The sequence below is a fragment of the Salvelinus sp. IW2-2015 genome, unplaced genomic scaffold (genome assembly GCF_002910315.2).
Source record: "Salvelinus sp. IW2-2015 unplaced genomic scaffold, ASM291031v2 Un_scaffold2149, whole genome shotgun sequence".
NCBI classification, from domain to species: Eukaryota; Metazoa; Chordata; class Actinopteri; order Salmoniformes; family Salmonidae; genus Salvelinus; species Salvelinus sp. IW2-2015.
This window is the reverse complement of record NW_019943481.1, coordinates 106085-125507: the sequence shown is the minus strand read 5'-3', so window position 1 is coordinate 125507 and position 19423 is coordinate 106085.

The following is a 19423-nucleotide window of genomic DNA, read 5'->3' as shown; positions in this document are numbered from 1 at the left end:
GTCCTGGCTGGACGGCCTCTGGCAGGTCCTGGCTGGACGGCTCTGGCAGGTTTCCTGGCTGGACGGGCTCTGGCAGGTCCTGCTGGACGGCTCTGGCAGGTCCTGGCTGGACGGCTCTGGCAGGTCCTGGCTGGACGCCTCTGGCAGGTCCTGGCTGGACGGCTCTGCAGGTCCTGGCTGACGGCTCTGGCATCCTGCGACGCTCTGGCAGGTCTGGCTGACGTCTGGCAGTCATGGCAGGAGGCTCTGGCATCATGGCAGGACGGCTCTGGCAGGTCCTGGCTGGACGGCTCTGCAGGTCTGGCTGACTCCTGGAGGTCCTGGCTGGACGGCTCTGGGTCATGGCTCGCGAAGGCTCTGGCTGATCCGGTCTGGCGAAGGCTCTGGCTGATCCGGTCTGGCGGAAGCTCTGGCTGATCCGTCTGGCGGAAGGCTCTGGCTGATCCGGTCTGGCGGAAGGCTCTGGCTGATCCGGTCTTGGCGGAAGGCTCTGTAGGCTCATGGCAGACGGGCGGCTTTGCAGGCTCATGGCAGACGGACAGTTCAGGCGCCGCTGGGCAGACGGCAGTTCAGGGCCCGCGGGCAGACGGGCAGTTCAGGCGCCGCTGGGCAGACGGGCAGTTCAGGCGCGCTGGGCAGACGGGCAGCTCAGGCGCCGCTGGCCACGGGCACACCTTGTAGGAAGGAGACGGAGAGACAGCCTGGTGCGTGGGTATAGGCACTGGCTGCGCTGGAAGGAGGAAACAGTGGAGAGAGAACCCGGAGAGACAGCCTGGTACGGGGGGCTGCCACCGGAGGACTGGTACATGGAGGTGGCACCGGGATACCGGACCGTGAAGGAGGACACGTGCTCTTTGAGCACCGAGCCTCCCCAACCTTACCAGGTTTGAATGGTCCCCGTAGCCCTGCCAGTGCGGCGAGGTGGAATAGCCCGCACTGGGCTATGCAGGCGAACCGGGGACACCACCTGTAAGGCTGGTGCCATGTACGCCGGCCCGAGGAGACGTACTGGAGACCAGATACGTTGGGCCGGCTTCATGGCACTCGGCTCGATGCCCAACCTAGCCCTCCCAGTGCGGCAAGGTGGAATAGCCCGCACTGGGCTAAGCACGCGTACTGGGGACACCGTGCGCTTTACCGCATAACACGGTGTCTTACCAGTACGACGCCTTCTACCTCCACGGTAAGCACGGGAGTTGGCTCAGGTATCCTACCCGGCTTTGCCACACTCCTCGTGTGCCCCCCCCAAGAAATTTTTGGGTCTGACTCACGGGCTCCCAACCGCGTCGCCGCGCTGCCTCCTCATACCAGCGCCTCTCAGCCTTCGCTGCTTCCAACTCCGCCTTGGGACGGCGATATTCCCCTGGCTGAGCCCAGGGTCCTCTACCGTCCAGGATCTCCTCCCAAGTCCAGAAGTCCTGGTTGCTCTGTTGAGCATTCCCTTGCCGCTTGGTCCTAGGTTGGTGGGGATTCTGTAAGGGCTGTCGCTCTCCTCATCCTCGACGAGGAGAGGAGAGAAGGATCATCAGACCAAAATGCAGCATTAGGGAAATAAGCCATCTTTTATTTAACACGACGATGGCAACACGAAAAAAACAAAACACTTTCAAAAATACAAAACAAGAAAACGACGTAGACGAAACCTGAACATAAACTACATAACTAAACGTAACACTTACGGACAGGAAACAGACTACATCGAAACGAAACGAACAACCGAACAGTCCCGTATGGTGCAAGACATAAACACAGATACGAAGACAATCACCACAACAAAACAGTGAGAACACCCTACCTAAATATTGACTCTTAATTAGAGGAGAACGCAAAACACCGGCTCTAATTAAGAGCCATACCAGGCAACAAAACCAACATAGAAACAGATAACATAGACTGCCCACCCAAAACACACGCCCTGACCATAAACACATACAAAAACAACATAAAACAGGTCAGGACGTTACAGACAGTCATTTTATTGTGTAACTTTATAATATTTTTTTCTTTAGTTTATTTGGTTAATATTTTCTTAACTCTTCTTGAACCGCACTGTTGTTTAAGGGCTTGTAGGGAAGAAAGCATTTCATGGTAAAGTCTACACTTATTCAGCGCATGTGACAAATACAATTTGGTTTGATCCACCTATGTCTGACTTCCGCAGTGAAAGGCTATTTTATTTAACTAGGCAAGTCAGTTAAGAACAAATTCTTATTTAGGGTCAAACCCTAACCCAGACAACGCTGGGCCAATTGTGCACCGCCCCATGGGACTCCCAAACACAGCCGGTTGTGACACAGCCTGGAATCGAACCAGTAGTGACGCCTCTAACACTGATATGCAGTGCCTTTGACCACTGCTCCACTCGGGAGCTAGAGCAGTGTTTGTCAGACCATGAGACATCCCGAWAATCGGTCTTCTCAGAAAATCGTCTGTAGAGTCCAAATGGTTTGGCCTACAAAATATTATGACCCCTTTCTGGAGAGATGAGACTCTCACAAACACGATGGTGTTCTCCACAAACGTCTTTGGACTCCTCTGACGTCAGTACAGACCATCAGCCAACTTCTGTCTGTAGCGTCCGAACAGGTTGTTCTACACACTAATATGCAAAGGTGAGACTCTCATGAACATGTACATGTTGGTTGTTTTGCTCTAGGACGCCCACAGGTCTCACAAAACTAGTCTGAAGATCCCCTGGTACCAGTTGAAAAAAACGAATGGAAGTACATATGGAGACTGTTAAGTCCCAAAAATAAGGGTTAAATACATGTAAACAAAAAAATATATATATCTCTCAGATATAGGACCAAATAATAATTTCATCAAATAATTTATATATCTTTTTCTACTTCAAGGGGTCTTATTAAAATTCAAAATCAAACAGCAAAATGATCCTTGGTGTGAGCTTCTTAAAACAATTCCATATAGATTAGTAGAACCCCCCTTCCCCCGGCTTAGACAGGACTTKGACTGTTTAGTGTCTAACATAAGGCGTAAAGAAATATAAAATCCTGATCTTTCTTATCTCTCTCAGATATAGGACAGACACTTCWGAACAAACTTCCTTCTGATTWTTGGGGGGACTATCTGTTGTTCCATGTAGTAAATCTGTTATTCAATGCATTTGTATGGGCTAATAGCAGTACGGCCATCAAATATTTTTTAAGAGGTCTCAAAGTTCTAAAACTAATAGCTAAATGATACTTGGTATGYCCTTAATACATTTTCTTATTTCTGAAACACAGGCTTCCTGTGTAGGCKATTTTGGGGCTTCATCATGTTTCATCAAAATGTAGCACTGTTGGCCTCCTACAGAGTGTTGCAGTGAGTGGTGAGTGGTGCAGTGGTCTYAGGTACTGCATCGCAGTGCTAGCTGTGTCACAAGAGATCCTGGGTTTGAGTCCAGGCTCTGTCGCAGCCGGCTGTGACTGGGAGACCCATGGGGCGGTGCACAATTGGCCCAGCGTCGTCCGGGTTAGGGGAGGGTTTGGCCGGCAGGGATGTCCTTGTCTCATCATGCACTAGCCACTCCTGTGGTGGGCTTTGGCGTAGTGCACGCTGACTCTTGCACCAGGTGTACGGTGCTTCCTCTGACATGTTGGTGCGGCTGGTTTCTGGGTTAAGTGGGCAGTGTGGCTTGGTTGGGTTGTGTTTCAGAGGATGCATGGCTCTTGACCTTTGCCTCTCCTGAGTCCGTACGGGAGTTGCAGTGATGAGACAAGACTGAAAAAAAATATTTTTAGCTAAAAAAAAAAAAATGTAGAACTGTGTGTCGTCTGCATAGCAGTAACTGTTGACATTGTGTTCCTGAATGACATCACAAAGAGGCAGCTTATATAGTGAAAACAATAYTGGTRCTAGAACGGAACCCCGGAACTTACCATTGATTTGTCAGAGGACAAACCATCCACAGAGGCCAACTGATACCTTTCAGACAGATAAGATCTAAACCAGGCCAGAACTTGTCTGCATAGACCAATTAGGGTTTCCAATTTCTCCAAAAGAATGTGGTGTCGAAAGCGACACTAAGGTCTGGGAGGACCAGGACAAGTGCAGAGCCTTGGTTTGACACCATTAAAAGGTCATTTATCCCCTTCACCAGTGAGGTCTCAGTTCTATGATGGGGTCTAAAAGTATTTCGTAGACATTATTTGTCTTCAGGAAGGCAGTGAGTTTTTATTAATTTTTTTTTGGAATGGGAGATTTGATATAGGCCGAAAGTTTTACAACATTTCCAGGAGAAGTTTTGGCTTTTTCAGGAGAGGCTTTATTACTACCACTTTGGTACACATCCGGAGGATAGGGAGCCATTTATTATGTTCAACATACTGTAGGAGGGCCATGCACAATAAGTTGCTTTTTCAGTATTTTAATCGGAATAGGGTCCGGTAGACAGCTGGAAGGTTTAGAGGCCATGACTCATTTGTAAATGTGTAGAGCGATACAGTATTAAAAAGCTAGAGTGTCTCTATTGATGCGAGGTCCTGGCAGTTCTGTCCAAAGAGGAGTCTGTCATTTTGTTTTCTCATGATCAAGATCTTTTCGTCAAATAAATTCATGAAATCATCAGTATTCAACAGTATCAAAAATACATTTTGTTTTTATTCAACTCAAGCAGATTGGAAAACTAGGCTGATCGAGCAGCAGTGAGGGCTTTCGATATTGTGTGGTACTGTCTTTCCAAGCTAGTCGGAAACACTTCCAATTAGGTGGCACGCCATTTCCGTTCCAATTTTCTGGAAGCTTGCTTCAGTGCTCGGATACTTTATGTATACCAGGTAGCTAATTTATTTTAGTTTTTATCGGTGCGACTGCACTTAGGGTACTACGCAAGCTTAAGTTTAGATCCTAGGTTCGGTGGTTAACTTATTTTTGTACTTTGATTGTCCTTGGGTAGGCATCTAGGAATCTTGGGGAATGTCCAAGAATTTATAGCGCAGCTTTTGATAATCCTTGGTTGGAGTCTAAGCAAATTATTTGGTGCAATTGCAAACGTAATAAGATGGTGGTCCAATAATCCAGGATTATGAGGAAAAACATTTAGCCTTTACGTTATTCCAGTGAGATTGCTAAGGCGAACACCACCATGTTTACTTTTGCCCGACCTAGATCGAGGCACAGGCACATACTCAATGAGGAAAACTGAGCTGACTACACTGACTGTGCTAGGGGCAGACTCCACTAAGCTGACAGGCTGGCTAACAGCCTGCTGCCTGGCCTGTACCCTCATTGTGGAGAAAGAGGATCTCTGGTTAGTTTTCCCACARGGCCATGTCTCCATGTTACAGCGTATGTTTACGTAAGACAGACGGAAGACAGAGAGGGACCACCTGTGCTAATTAGCTGTCTAGCATGCTCCGAACAGCTGTGTGGAATGGAAGAAGGCCGACAGAAATGTGTTGTCACTAAAAAATGCTGTCGTCTGCAACTGTGATAAAGCAGATTAAAACAGTGTACAGTAAGAGTATATTTTGCATTTATGAACATATTTTGATATGATATGAAAGTAAAGGGCTTTATGTTTCTAGAACCGTATTGCAATTGAGAATCGATTCATGTTTAGATAGAGTATTTGGCTCTTTTGGCTGCCAGAGCTAGTCTACCTCTGAAAATAACATATACATTGCCTTCAGAAAGTATTCACACCTGTTGACTTATTCCATATTTGGTTGTGTTACAGTCTGAATTCAAAATGTATTAAATAGATCGTTTCTCTCACCCATCCACTAACAATACCCCTTAATGACAAAGTGAAAACATGTTTCTAAACATTTTTCAAAATGTATTGAAAATGAAATACAGAAATATTTAATTTACATAATGTCAACGACGTGTGTATAGGTGGCAGGGAGGTCAGGCATAGGAGAATCGAACTTGGTATAATGGAGTAGTTTAATAACTTAAAAAACACAGCTCCAAAACCATAATACATAATCTAAGCAAAGTGGGTACGAGAACCCGACGTGCACCAATACAAACTACACGATCATGACCAAACAAACAATCTCTGACAAGGACGTGAGGAGAAACAGAGGGTTAAATACACAACAGGATAATGAATGGGATTGGAACCAGGTGTGTAGGAAGACAAGACAAAACCAATGGAAAATGAAAAATGGATCAATGATGGCTAGAAGACTGGTGACATCGACCGCCGAGCACCGCCCGAACAAGGAGAGGCATCGACTACGGCAGAAGTCGTGTTAGTACCCTCCCTCTGATGCGCGGCTCCAGCAGCGAGTCGACACCYGCCTCGGGGACGACCCGGAGGACGAGGCGCAGGGCGATCCGGATGGAGACGGTGGAACTCTCGTAGCAGGGAAGGATCTAACACGTCCTCCACTGGAACCCAGCATCTCTCCTCCGGACCGTACCCCTCCCAGTCCACGAGGTACTGAAGGCCCCTCGCCCGACGTCTCGAATCCAGGATGGATCAAACGGATGCTCTACCAACTAAGCCACAAGTATTGTAATGTGTTGTATTGGATTTGCAGCAAAAACACAACACTTTGTATTCAGGACAAAAAGTTAATTGCTTTGCCTCGTTTTTTTGCAGTATTCATTTAGTCCCTTGTTGCAAACCATATGCATGTTTTTGAAGAAAAAAATATGTTCAGGGTTCCTTCTTTTCACTCTGTCATTTAGGTTGGTATTGCGTAGGAACTACAGTGTTGTTGATCCATCCTCAGTTGTCTCCTATCACAGCCATTAAACTCTGTAACTGTTTTTAAAGTCACCATTGATCTCATAGTGAAATCCCTTAGCTGTTTCCTTCCTCTCCACCAACTGAGTTAGGAAGGACGCCTGTATCTTTGTAGTCACTAGGTATATTGATACACCATTCAAAGMGTACTTAACTTCACCATGCTCAAAGGGATATTCAATGTCTGTATTTTTTTTACCCATCTACCAACAGATGCCCTTCTTTAGGAGGCATTGGAACACCTCCCTGGTCTTTGTGGTTGAATCTGGGTTTGAAATTCACTGCTGGACTGATAGATCTTACAGATAATTGTATGTGTGGAGTATAGAGATGTGGTTGTCATTCAGAATCATGTTAAACACTATTATTGCACACAGAGTGAGTSCYTGCAACTTATTATGTGACTTGTTAAGTAAAGTTTTACTCCTGAACTTATTTAGGCTTGCCATAACACAGGCATTGAATACTTAATGATTCAAGACATTTCAGCTTTTCATTTGTAACTCATTTGTAAAAATTTTGAAAAAACGAATTCCAATTTGACATTATAGGGTGTAGTGTGTGTGTCAGTGACAATAAATCTCAATTTAATGAAATTTAAATTCAGACTGTAACACAACAACATTTAAAAAATGTCAATGGTTGTCAATACTTTCTGAAGGCACTGTCAGATCATTGGACCTTAAGGAGTAACGGTAGTCTCCTTCAGAGTACGTCTTGGGCTCCTAGCTAGCTAGCAAGTCTGGTTGGTAGGCTCAACAAAAACGGCAGCCAACGTTTGCTAGCTAGCTAACTAACTACCTATTCTAAATCGTCCAGCAGAATTAATGTATCCAAAAAAAGCTAAACAAATTTCATGGGAAACTTACTTTCTCTCTCCTGTGTTTTTTGACCTACAACACATTTCTTTCGTGGCAATCCTTCATGTCTGGATTTGGCACACTGACCTTCTCGACCCCATTCTTTGCACACTTTTACATTCCCTCAGTCCCAACACATGTGGGCACGTTCGAGGTCGTCGTTATTTCGAGCGTGTTGCGCAGAGGGGCAGATCTTGACATGATGCCTTGTGGGATAAATAAATAATTGCACCAAAGCATCCCATCCAAAAGTGAGAATGTTCCTCAACAGTGGAGCCCTTGCCAGGTTGCTATCGGAAACGTTAACATTTGTAGCAAGCACAGTAACAAACATTTGTTGTTACACCTCTGTAGTTACAGACTGCAATTACCACAAATTACATGTTGTTATTACACTATAACTATTAATTATTACAATTAGTGTAATTACATATGTAAATACACTCTAATAAGGACCCCTTAAAATGAGGTGTTACCGAAGATTCATATGAACAATCATGAGAAAAATTAAATAATCAGAGACAATGATGTGCTACCAGAAGATGTTGTTGATACCATTGATGTGCTACAGATGATATTGATACTGGGGCCCCACAAGGGTGCGTTCTCAACCCTCTCCTGTACTCCCTGTTCACCCATGACTGCGTGGCCATGCACACCTTCAACTCAATCATCAAGTTTGCAGARGACACTACAGTGGTAGGCTTGATTACCAACAACGATGAGACGGCCTACAGGGAGGAGTTGAGGGCCCTCGGAGCGTGGTGTCAGGAAAATAACCTCACACTCAACGTCAACAAAACAAAGGAGATGATCGTGGCCTTCAGGAAACAGCAGAGGGAGCACCCCCCTATCCACATCGACGTGACAGTAGTGGAGAAGGTGGAAAGTTTTAAGTTCCATGGAGTACACATCAAGGACAAACTGAAATGGTCCACCCACACAGACAGCGTGGTGAAGAAGGRGCAACAGCGCCTCTTCAAATTCAGGAGGCTGAAGATATTTGGCTTGTCACCGAAAACACTCACAAACCTTTACAGATGCACAATCGAGAGCATTCTGTCGAGCTGTATCACAGCCTGGTACGGCAACTGCTTCGCCCACAACCATAAGTCTCTCCAGAGGGTAGTGCGGTCAGCACAACGCATTCCCGGGGGCAAACTACCTACCCTCCAGGACACCTACACCACCCGATGTCACAGGAAGGACAAAAAGATCATCAAGGACAACAACCACCCGAGCCACTGCCTGTTCACCCCGCTATCATCCAGAAGGCGAGGTCAGTACAGGTGCATCAAAGCTGGGACCGAGAGACTGAAAAACAGATTCTATCTCAAGGCCATCAGACTGTTAAACAGCCATCACTAACATTGAGTGGCTGCTGCCAACATACAGACTCAAATCTCTAGCCACTTTAATAATTAATAATTGGATGTAATAAATGTATCACTAGCCACTTTAAACAATGCCACTTCATATAATGTTTACATACCCTACATTCCTCATCTCATATGTATATACTGTACTCTATACCATCTACGGCATCTTGCCTATGCCGCATGGCCATCGCTCATCCATATACTTATACAGTTGAAGTCGGAAGTTTACATACACTAAGGTTGGAGTCATTAAAACTTGTTTTTCAACCACTCCACAAATTTCTTGTTCACAAACTATAGTTTTGGCAAGTCGGTTAGGACATCTACTTTGTGCATGACACAAGTAATTTTTCCAACAATTGTTTACAGACAGATTATTTCACTTATAATCCACTGTATCACAATTTCAGTGGGTCACAAGTTTACATACACTAAGTTGACTGCCTTCAAACATCTTGGAAAATTCCAGAAAATTATGTCATGGCTTTAGAAGCTTCTGATAGGATAATTGACGTCATTTGAGTCAATTGGAGGTGTACCTCTGGATGTATTTCAAGGCCTACCTTCAAACTCAGTGCCTCTTTGCTTGACATCATGGGAAAATCAAAAGAAATCAGCCAAGACCTCAGAAAAAATATTGTAGACCTCCACAAGTCTGGTTTATCTTTGGGAGCAATTTCCAAACACCTGAAGGTACCACGTTCATCTGTACAAACAGTAGTACGCAAGTATAAACCCCATGGGACTACGCAGCCGTCATATCACTCAGGAAGGAGACGCATTCTGTCTCCTAGAGATGAACGTACTTTGGTGCGACAAGTGCAAATCAATCCCAGAACAACAGCAAAGGACCTTGTGAAGATGCTGGAGGAAACAGGTACAAAAGTAACCATTTCCACAGTAAAACGAGTCCTACATCGATATAACCTGAAAGGCCGCTCAGCAAGGAAGAAGCCACTGCTCCAAAACTGCAATAAAAAGCCAGACTACGGTTTGCAACTGTACATGGGGACAAAGATTGTACTTTTTGGAGAGATGTCCTCTTGTCTGATGAAACAAAAATATAACTGTTTGGCCATAATGACCATCATTATGTTTGGAAGAAAAAGGGGGATGTTTGCAAGCCGAAGAACACCATCCCAAACGTGAAGCATGGGTGTGGCAGCATCATGTTGTGGGGGTGCTTTGCTGCAGGAGGGACTGGTGCATTTCACAAAATAGATGGCATTATGAGGGAGGAAAATTATGTGGATATATTGAAGCACCATCTCAAGACATCAGTCAGGAAGATAAAGCTTGGTCGCAAATGGGTCTTTCGAATGGACAATGACCCCAAGCATACTTCCAAAGGTGTTCCAAAATGGCTTAAGGACAACAAAGTCAAGGTATTGGAGTGGCCATCACAAAGCCCTGACCTCAATCCTATAGAAAATTTGTGGGCAGAACTGAAAAAGCGTGTGCGAGCAAGGAGGCCTACAAACCTGACTCAGTTACAACAGCTCTGTCAGGGGGAATGGGCCAAAATTCACCCAACTTATTGTGGGAATCTTGTGGAAGGTTACCCAAAATGTTTGACCCAAGTTAAACAATTTAAAGGCAATGCTACCAAATACTAATTGAGTGTATGTAAACTTCTGACCCACTGGTAATGTGATGAAAGAAATAAAAGCTGAAATAAATCATTCCCTCCACTATTATTCTGACATTTCACATTCTTAAAATAAAGTGGTGATCCTAACTGACCCAAGACAGGGAATTTTTACTTGGATTAAGTGTCAGGAATTGTAAATAAATGTAAATGTTTAAATGTATTTGGCTAAGGTGTATGTAAACTTCCGACTTCAACTGTACGTACATATTCTTATGCATCCCTTTACACTTGTGTGTATAAGGTAGTTGTCGTGAAACTGTTAGCACAAGCACGAGCATTTCGCTACACTCGCATTAACATCTGCTAATCATGTGTATGTGATCAATAACATTTGATTTGATACCATTGATGTGCTAGAGAGGATATTGATGCCATTGTGACGATAAATCATTGATGCCACTTTCAACGATAAATCAAAAGAGCCTTTCTGTCCCATGGACAAACACTTTGGGGAAATGTGAGGGAACAACATTCGTTATCGGGTCCTATTTCTAGTCCAAGTTGCTGACCTAAGGCTCTTTTAATTTGCCATGATATATCAAATGGGATTGTTGTTTTGAAGAGAATCTTTATTTTTCCAATTATGTTGCTGTAATATTCATGGGATTTCCCGTAGCACCGTAGGGGTCAACCTGTAAAAACGGCAGGAGTTTGGTGTGGACCAATTATAATGGTTTAGGAGGAAAGACCTTGTAGTAACAATGCTGCTAGGCCTGTGGTGATCTGACGGGTTTGACAGGTCCTCTGGTGTGTGTGTGAGTGTTAGTGATTTCCTCCACTCTGTGGGAGACAGGTGCAGAACGATGGGAAATATTCACTTGGCTTTGGAAGTCATATCCTTCTCTCTGCTTCTCTCTGCTTCTCTCTGTTTCTCTGTGCTTCTCTGTGCTTCTCTGCGATTCTAGCTGCTTCTCTGTGCTTATGTCTGCTTCTCGGTGCTTCTCTGTGCTTCTCTGGGCTTCTCGTTGCTTCTCTGTGCTTCTCTGGGCTTTTCTCGGCTCTCGTTGAGTCTCTGGGCTTCTCTCTGCTCTCGTTGAGTCTCTGGGCTTCTCTTTATTCTTGTTGAGTCTTCTCCCAAGCATTGCGATGCTGTATTTATCAATTTTGAGATTTCTCTGTTTCTCCCCCTTTCTGTCTCTCTTGCTCCTGTTTTTATCTTATTGCTCAATTCTCTACCCTACCCCACATTTTCTATCGCCCTCCTCCACCTTTTCTGTCGCCTTCTTCCCCATGCGATGATTCCAGAAGGAATATATAAAAATAACTCCAAAGTTTGATCTCTTTGAACTTTAAAATCATTAAAAAGTACTGTTTTGTTATACAGCTTTTATTTACACTGAACATATAAATTCAACATTTTCTAAGATTTTACTGAGTTACAGTTCTTATAAGAAAATCAGTCAATTGAAAAAAGATAATTACGCACTAATCTATGGATTTCACATGACTGGGAATACAGATATGCATCTGTTGGTCATAGATATCTTTTAAAAAAAAGGTAGGAGCGTGGATCAGAAAACCAGTTAGTATCTGGTGTGACCACCATTTGAATCATGCAGCGGGACACATCTCCTTCGCATAGAGTTGATCAGGCTGTTGATTGTGGCCTGTGGAATGTTTTCCCACTCCTCTTCAATGGCTGTGCGAAGTTGCTGGATATTGGCGGGAACTGGAACACGCTATTGTACTCATCAATCCAGAGCATCCCAAACATGCTCAATAGGTGACAGGTCTGGTGAACTGGGACATTTTCAGATTCCAAGAATTGTGTACAGATCCTTGCAACATGTGGCCGTGCATTATTAATCGGAAACATGAGGTGATGACTGCAGATGAATGGCACAATAATGGGCCTCAGGATCTCGTCAGAGTATCTCTGTGCATTCAAATTGCCATTGATAAATTGCAATTGTGTTCGTTGTCCATAGCTTATGCCTGCCCATGGAGGCAGCTTATGGTAGAGAAATTAACATTTAATTCTCTGGCAACAGCTTTGGTGGACATTCCTGCAGTCAGCATGCCAACACTTGAGACATCTGTGGCGTTGTGTTGTGTGACAAAACTGCACATTTTAGAGTGGCATTTTATTGTCCCCAGCACAAGGTCCACCTGTGTACTGATCAAGATGTTTAATCAGCTTCTTGATATGCCACACCTGTCAGGTGGAATGATTATCTTGGCAAAGGAAAAATGCTCACTAACAGGGATCTAAACAAATTTGTGCACAACATTTGAGAGAAATAAGRATTTTGTGCAAATGAAGAATTTCTGGGATATTTTATTTCAGCTCGTGAAACATGGGACCAACATTTTACTGGTTGTTTTACATTTTAGTTTAATTTAGATGAAAGGCATCACTGAATGATGAATAGAGACAAATAGACAGCTAATTATTAAAAGGCTGGTTCAGTTCTCATACTTTACCATTTTCCCACTTTTTATGTTTCATTTCTCAAGCATGTTCCACATCCTAATGTGACAGCATTTCTATTGTGATGTCATTCCTATTGTGACAGCAGTTCTATTGTGGCAAAGCATTCCTATTGTGACAAGCATTCCCTATTGTGGGACAGCATTCCTATTGTGACAGCATTCCTAATGTGACGTTTTCAATTACAAGTTGTGAACAGCATTCCTTATGTGACAGCTTCCTACTGTGAGCAGCATTCCTATTGTGACAGCATTCCTGTAAGCGGTTGTCATATTCTTCCTCCTCCTCGGGACGAGGAGAGGCGAGAGGATCGGACGCAATAGAAGGAGTGGGTAGTGCTCATGATGATTTTAATTATATCGGAAACTGAACAACTAACATGAAACAAAATAACAAATAGAATCAACCGAAAACAGTCCCGTGTGGCACCGTAAATACTAACGAAAACAGACAAACTAGACACAGACATACACATAGAATGCCCACCCGCTCAACGTCGCTGACCAACACTAAAACAAGCAAACACATTAAGAACTATGGTCACGGACGTGACAGACCCGCCCTCCTGAAGGTGCGGAACTCCGAACGCACAACCTAAACCTCAAAGGAGGGTCCTGGGTGGGCATTCTGTCCACGGTGGGGCTCCGGCGCAGGAACGAAGGACCACCACTCCACCATTGTCTTTGTCCCCTCTTAAGCGTCCTTTTGAGTGGCGACCCTCGCCCCCGACCCTTGACCTAGGAATACCTCACCAAGGTCCCCAACATAATTGATGAGAAAAGCTCAGGACAGAGAGGTAGCTCAGGAAGAGAGGTAGCTCAAGGACAGAGAGGTAGCTCAAGACAGAGGGGGGTAGCTCAGACAGAGGGGTAGCTCAGGAACAGAGGGGTAGCTCAGGACAGAGGGGTAGCTTCCGGACTGAAGGCAAGCTCCGGACAGAGAGGCAGCTCTGGACTGAAAGGGCAGCTCCGGAACTAATGGCAGCTCGGGCTGAGGGGCAGCTCCGGCTGAGGGGCAGCTCGGGCTGAGGGGGCAAAAGCTCCAGGGCTGGAGGGCAAGCTCCGGGCTGGGAGGGCAAGCTCAACTGAACTGGAGGGCAGCTTCATGACGGAGGCAGCTCATGAACTGGAGGGCAGCTCATGACTGGAGGGCAAGCTCATGACTGGAAGGCAGCTTCATGACTGAAGGGCAAGCTTGCATGACTGGAGGGCAGCTATGACTGGAGGGCACTCATGACTGGAGGGCAGCTCATGACAATGGAAGGCAGCTCATGACTTGGAAAGCAGCTCCTGACTGGAGGGCAGCTCCTGACTGGAGGCAAGCTCCTGACTGGGCTGGCGGCTCCTGGCAGCTCATGACTGGAAGGCAGCTCATCAACTGGAAAGCAAGCTCCTGACTGGAGGGCCAGCCTCCCTGACTGGAGGGCAGCTCCTGATGGCTGGCGGGCCTCTGGCAGCTCCTGACTGCCTGGCCGGCTCTGGCAGCCTCCTTGACTGGCTGGCGGCTCTGGCAGCTCCTGACTGGCTGCCGGCTCAGACGGCGCTGGGCAGGCGGGCAAGTGCAGACGGCTGCACATAGCCCGTGCAGAGCAGGCAGTGCAGGCGCGCATGGGTGGCAGGCATGCAGAGCGCTGGCAGGCAGTGGCAGGCAGCGTTGGACAGACGGCCGAACTCCTGACCTGCTGAGGCGGCACAGTAAGGCCTGGTGCGTGGTACCGGCAACTGGAGGTACTGGGTTGGAGACACACAGCCTTAAGGCTAGTGCGGGGAGCAGGAACAGGGCACACTGATTCTCAAAGCGCACTATAGCCTGGTGCGTGGTAAGCCGGGCACTGGTGGTACCTGGCTGAGGGCACGCACCTCAGGGCGAGGCGGGGAGAAGGACACAGTTGCGTACAGGGCTCTGGAGACGCACGCAGGAAGGCTTGGTGCGTGGTGCCGGAACTGGAGGCACTGGCCTTGGAGACACGCCACCACAGGGCAGAGTGCGTCGGAGGAGGAACAGGGCTCTGGAGAACGCACTGGAAGCAGGTGCCGTGGTGTAGGCACTGGTGGTACTGTGGCCTGGGGCGGGAAAGGGGGCGGCCAGGACATACCGACCGTGTAAGGCGTACTGGCTCCCTTGAGGCACGCGAAGCCTGCCCAAACCTTAACCTTGGTTGAATACTTACCTGGTTGGAGTAGCCCGCCCAGTGCGGGGAGGTGGCATAACCCGCACTGGGCTGGTGTTGGCGAACCGGGGAACACCATGCGTAAGGCTGTGCCATGTACACCGGCCCGAGGAGACGTAACTGGAGGCCAGATATGTTTGAGCCGGCTTCATGGCACCTGGCCTCAATGCTCACTCTCAGCCGCGCCGATACGTGGAGCTGGAATGTATCCGCGCACCGGTGCTATACACACGTAACAGGAGAAACCGTGCGCTCTTTTCCGAATAACACGGTGTCTGCCCGTCTCCCCTGCTCTCCACGGTAAGCATGGGAAGTGGGGCGCAGGTCCCTCCTACCTGACTTCGCCACAACTACCTTTAAGCTTCCCCCCAATACATTTTTGGTGTTTTTCTTCTCGGGCTTCCTTGCTAGCGCGTCACCTTCATAACGCCGGTCCCTTTCGCAGCTGCTCCGCTCTCACCCTAGCTGCTCCACCTGTTCCATGGAAGGCGATCCCTTCCAGCCCAGGACCTTCCTCCCTATGTGTAACCACCCTTTCCGTTCAAAACATCTCTCCAAGTCCATTCCTCCTGGTCCGGCTGCTGCTGCTGCTCGCGCTGCTGTCAGTAGCCTAGCTGCTTGTCCGAGTTTGGTGGGTGGTTCTGTAAAGGTTTTGTCATAGTTCTTCTCCTCCTCGGACGAGGACGAGGCGAGAAGGATACGGACCAATACGCGGAGTGGGTAGTGCTCATGAGGATTTATTATTATCGAAACTGAAACTAACATGGAAAACAAAATAACAAATAGAATACAACCGAAACAGTCCCGTGTGGCACGAATACTAACAGCGAAACAAGAACAAACTAGAAACACAACATAGAATGCTCACGTCCTGACCAACACATAAAACAAGCAACACACATAAGACTATGGTCCAGGACGTGACAATTCCTATTGTGACAGCATTCCTAATGTGACAACATTCCTAACTGTGACAGTATTCCTAATGTGACAACATTCCTAATTGTGACGTTTTCATTCAGTTGTGACAGCATTCCTATTGTGACAGCATTCCACTGTGACAGCATTCCTATTTGTAGCATTCCATTGTGAACAGCATTCCTATTTGTGACAGCAATTCCTAATGTGACAACATTCCTATTGTGACGTTTCATTACAGTTGTGACAGCATTCCTATTGTGACAGCATTCCTATCTGACAACATTCCTATTGTGACATCATTCCTATTGTGACGTTTCATTACGTTGTGACAGCATTCCTATTGTGACAGCATTCCTAATGTGACAACATTCCTATTGTGACATCATTCTTAATGTGACAGCATTCCTATTGTGACAACATTCCTACTGTGGAATCATTCCTACTGTGACAGTTTCATTACAGTTGTGACAGCATTCCTATTGTGACAGCAGCATTTCCTAATGTGACAACATTCCTAATTGTGACAACATTCCTATTGTGACGTTTCATTACAGTTTGTGACAGCATTCCTATTGTGACGCAATTCTAATGTGACAACTTCCTATTTGTGAACATCATTTCCTATCGTGACGTTTTCATTACAGTTGTGACATCAAATTCCTACTTGTGACAGCCATTCCTAATGTGACAACATTCCTATTGTGACATCATTCTTAATGTGAACGCATTCCTATTGTGACAACATTACTACCTGTGACATCATTCCTACTGTGACGTTTCATTACAGTTGTGACAGCATTCCTATTGTGACAGCATTCCGTAAGTGACAAATTCCTATTGTGACATGCAATTCCTAATTGTGACGTTTTCATTACAGTTGTGAGCAGCATTCCTATTGTGACAACATTCCTACTGTGACATCATTCCTACTGTGACAACATTCCTACTGTGACATCATTCCTACTGTGACGTTTCATTACAGTTGTGAGACATTCAAAGATCTGTAGTATGAGCAACAACACTATCTGATTTGTCAACGAAGTCTAGGGTTCTGTCCCAAATGGCACCCTATTCCCTATATAGTGCACTACCAAGCCCTCCCTGGTCAAAAGTAYTGCACTATGTAGAAAATAGGMTGTCATTTGGGACARATGCAAGGTCTGGGTAGTCTCTCATGACACGACTGTCATCATATGTGATCTGATGGTTGTGTTGCTTAAAGAAGTGTGCTTTGCCTTTAAACACTACTCTGCTGCAATGAAGTGACGTGACTGAGTGATGTGACTGAGTGATATGACGGATGTGACGGATGGGGACCAATGAAGGGTTAGGGTCAGTGAAGTGACAGATGGAGACTAATGAAGGGTTAGGGTTAAAAGGGTTTCTGTTTCTGCTGGTATCAAACCCTGGGTTGCACGGACCTATAGCAACTTTCTGCCCTCTTTCTATATTGTACATCAGACCGGTCTGGAGAGAGTGAGAGAACATGAAAGGTCGAGAGATCAGAGGGGTCACCCATGAGAGTTCAACAACAGGAGGAAGACAATTGTTTAGGGTAAACAAGTGCTGGGAGTAAACAAGATTAATTTTAAAACACATTTTATATAATAAAATCATAATAAAACACGCAAACTGGAAATAAGTACATGATTGGAAATGAAGGGATTAAGTGCTTCAAAGATAAGGGTTATGTTAAAGTGCTTAATATAWTACAATTAAATATATAAAAAGACAAAACCAGATTGAGAAAATTAAAACATAATTTTTTATTGAACTTCCTACTCGTGTTGGTTGCCCCTCCGGCTCTCTTAGTTCGGCCCTCACTAACTCCCACTGTCAATGCTTTATCCTCCTCTTTACTATTCATACCAAGTAGAGACAAGGTCTTAAGTTTTGCTATCTGCCTGGATTCAGCTGCTCTTCTATGGCTTTCATCTCCAGACTGGTGATCTGGAGGGTGGTTTTGAAAGTGTTTTATCAGGTGTGTTTGTAATATACATTTTTTCAAWTGTGCAGAGGTGCTGTTTGAGGCGTGTCAAGACTGTGTGACTGGTTTCTCCGATATATAAATGTTGTGGAAAAATGTGCATGTTTAGGGTTAGGGTCAGGGTCAGTGAAGTCATGTGACAGACGGAGACTAATGAAGGGTTAGGTAGGAACTTAGGAGACCAGCTGGCTGGAATGTTTACGGACATATTCAATCTTTCCCTATCCCAGTCTGCTGTCCCCATATGCTTCAAGATGTCCACCGTTGTTCCTGTACCCAAGAAAGCAAAGGTAACTGAACTAAATGACTATCGCCCCGTAGCACTCACTTCTGTCATCATGAAGTGCTTTGAGAGACTAGTCAAGGATCATATCACCTCCACATTACCTGTCACCCTAGATCCACTTCAATTTGCATAGCGCCCCATTCGATGCAATCACCATCACACTGCACACTTCCCTATCGCATCTGGACAAGAGGAACACCTAAGTAAGAATGTTGTTAATTGACTACAGCTCAGCATTCAACACCATAGTACCCTCCAAGTTCATCATTAAGCTCGAGGCCCTGGGTCTGAATCCCGCCCTGTGCAACTGGGTCCTGGACTTCCTGACGGGCCGCTCACAGGTGGAGAAGGTAGGAAACAACACCTCCACTTCGTTGATCCTCAACACAGGGGCCCCACAAGGGTGTGTGCTCAGCCCCCTCCAGTACTCCCTGTTCACTCGTGACTGCGTGGCCACGCACGCCTCCAACTCAATCATCAAGTTTGCAGACGACACAACAGTAGTAGGCTTGATTACCAACGAGACAGCCTACAGGGAGGAGGTGAGGGCCCTGGGAGTGTGCTGCCAGGAAAATAACCTCTCACTCAGTGTTGACAAAACAAAGGAGCTGGTCGTGGACTTCAGGAAACAGCAGTGGAGAAGGTGGAAAGCTTCAAATTCCTCGGCGTACACATCACCGACGATTTGAAATGGTCCACCCACACAGACAGTGTGGTGAAGAAGGGCCCTCACCTCCTCTCTGTGACCAATAAAATTTGATTTGATTTGATATCACAGCCTGGTACTGCAACTGCACCACCCGCAAAATAGGACTCTCCAGAGGGTGGTGCTGTCTGCCCGATGCATCATCGGGAGCAAACTACCTGCCCTCATGTCACAGGAAGGCCAAAAATATCATCAAGGACAACAACCACCCGACCCACTGTCTGTTCACCCCACTATCATCCAGAAGGCGAGGTCAGTACAGGTGCATCAAAGCTGGGAGCGAGAAACTGAAAAAAATGCTCAAGGCCATCAGACTGTTAAATATAGGC